Source organism: Montipora foliosa, chromosome 11 (genome assembly GCF_036669935.1).
Source record: "Montipora foliosa isolate CH-2021 chromosome 11, ASM3666993v2, whole genome shotgun sequence".
Classification (NCBI taxonomy): domain Eukaryota; kingdom Metazoa; phylum Cnidaria; class Anthozoa; order Scleractinia; family Acroporidae; genus Montipora; species Montipora foliosa.
In genome coordinates this window covers 5,718,489-5,721,487 of record NC_090879.1, presented here as the reverse complement: position 1 = coordinate 5,721,487, position 2,999 = coordinate 5,718,489, and positions in this window count along the sequence as shown.

Here is a 2,999-nt window from a genome sequence, read left to right as displayed (position 1 = left end):
TTTCGGTTCCTGTAAACATCCTATAGCAGTCACAATACAGAGAGCTGCTGAACTGTATTCAGCCTGTATTTAACAAAGTTGACTACTGTAATTGTGTACAATGACCTGATAGATTGTACAGAGCATGACCTGGGATTGGTTGATCATCACGGCTATGTGGGCCTTGGGAAGCGCGAAAGTGGCACAAGCACCAAGTGGAGCGCACTTGACTCTCCACCCAGCTTGGGGTCACGTGGCTGGCATCATTTGGCCACGCATCTATCCTTACTCAATATTTGTTTTATGAGACAGGTGCTATGAAGAGAGGTGTTGCTTTCCCACTAACCTTAATATCCAATTTTTGCTACATGTACAATCTTTCTGAGTCTATTCATCTATTGATGTAACACACTCTTCATGTGTTATCCAGGCAAACTTTGTTATTGGTGAACTGTGCCCTTTTGCAATTCAGTCCTAATACTGCAAGTAAAGGGTGATTAGCACTGGCAATTACTATTATTTTATTATAAACTACAATCCATGCGAGTCTATTCACCTATTGATGTACACACTAATCACGTGTTATCGAGGGAAACTTTACTGTCATTATCGAGGGAAACTTTACTGTCATTGGTGATGCTTGCAGTGTGTTTTGCTTAATCTGTGATGACCAGATTATGTACTGTTTTCTCAAGTTTTGCTGGGTGGTTTCATCAAGAGATGCACTTATCACCAGGCTGCAGATCATTATCAGAGTCCATGCACATTGACACTATGTCACTAGTAGCAGTCGCTTGTAATATCACAGCAAACTGGCAATTAATGCACAAAATTTGATGCTTTGAAAACCAAACCCATATTATCTTTCAAAAGAATTTGCAGGAACGGTGAAGTTTGTAAAACTGTTGCCTTCCATCAATATGCTTGCATGGCTTTGTCACCACAATCATCCAACAGATTTTAGCATCAGATTGTCTAGTGTTATCCTTTTTCTCACTCATTGACACTTATTCACTCCCTGAAAAAATTTGAAGTTGTTTTTGTATGAGGAAGATGTTTAAATTTTAAACATACTTTTTCTTTACACTATACTAGAAATTGAGCAACACCTCTATCACTTGGGAATATTAAGCCCTTGGTATGTTATCAGGCATTTTGATTTGGTAGCATTGTAACTGAAACTAAATCTGAGTGAACCCAGCTTGAACACAGACGGTCCTCTGACACCAGCCATGAAATCTCAGACAGCGACCCGGTTATGGTTCCTGTAAACATCCTATAACAGTCACAATACAGAGAGCTGCTGAACTGTATTCAGCCTGTATTCAACAAAGTTGACTACTGTAATTGTGTGCAATGACCTGATTGATTGTACAGAGGATGACCTGGGATTGGTTGATCATCACCGCTATGTGGGCCTTTGGAAGCGCGAAAGTGGCACAAGCACCAAGTGGAGCGCGCTAGACTCTCCACCCAGTTTGGGGTCACGTGGCTGGCATCATTTGGCCATCTATCCTTACTCTATATTTTTTTTTATGAAACAGGTTCTATGAAGAGAGGTGTTGCTTTCCCACTAACCTTAATATGCAAGTTTTATTACATGTACAATTTCTCTGAGTCTATTCATCTGTTGATGTAACACACTCATCGGGTGTTATCCAGGCAAACTTTGTTGTCATTGGTGAGCTGTGTCCTTTTGCAATTCAGTCCTAATCCTGCAAGTAAAGGGTGATTAGCACTGGCAATTACTATAATTTTATTATAAACTACAATCGATGCCAGTCTATTCACCTATTGATGTACACACACTAATCACGTGTTATCGAGGCAAACTTTACTGTCATTCGTGATGCTTGCAGTGTGTTTTGTTTAATCTGTGATGATCAGATTATGTACTGTTTTGTCAAGTTTTGCTGGGTGGTTTCATCAAGAGATGCACTTATCACCAGGCTGCAGATCATTATCAGAGTCCATGCACATTGACACTATGTCACTAGTAGCAGTCGCTTGTAATATCACAGCAAACTGGCAATTAATGCACAAAATTTGATGCTTTGAAAACCAAACCCATATTATCTTTCAAAAGAATTTGCAGGAACGGTGAAGTTTGTAAAACTGTTGCCTTCCATCAATATGCTTGCATGGCTTTGTCACCACAATCATCCAACAGATTTTAGCATCAGATTGTCTAGTGTTATCCTTTTTCTCACTCATTGACACTTATTCACTCCCTGAAAAAATTTGAAGTTGTTTTTGTATGAGGAAGATGTTTAAATTTTAAACATACTTTTTCTTTACACTATACTAGAAATTAAGCAACACCTCTATCACTTGGGAATATTAAGCCCTTGGTATGTTATCAGGCATTTTGATTTGGTGGCATTGTAACTGAAACTAAATCTGAGTGACCCCAGCTTGAACACAGACGGTCCTCTGACACCAGCCATGAAATCTCAGACAGCGACCCGGTTATGGTTCCTGTAAACATCCTATAACAGTCACAATACAGAGAGCTGCTGAACTGTATTCAGCCTGTATTCAACAAAGTTGACTACTGTAATTGTGTGCAATGACCTGATAGATTGTACGGAGCATGACCTGGGATTGGTTGATCATCACGGCTATGTGGGCCTTGGGAAGCGCGAAAGTGGCACAAGCACCAAGTGGAGCGCGCTAGACTCTCCACCCAGCCTGGGGTCACGTAGCTGGCATCATTTGGCCATCTATCCTTACTCTATATTTTTTTTTATGAAACAGGTGCTATGAAGAGAGGTGTTGCTTTCCCACTAACCTTAATATCCTAGTTTTACTACAATCTTTCTGAGTCTATTTATCTATTGATGTAACACACTCTTCAGGTGTTATCCAGGCAAACTTTGTTGTCATTGGTGAGCTGTGTCCTTTTGCAATTTAGTCCTAATCCTGCAAGTAAAGGGTGATTAGCACTGGCAATTACTATTATTTTATTATAAACTACAATCGATGCGAGTCTATTTACCTATTGATGTACACACACTAAT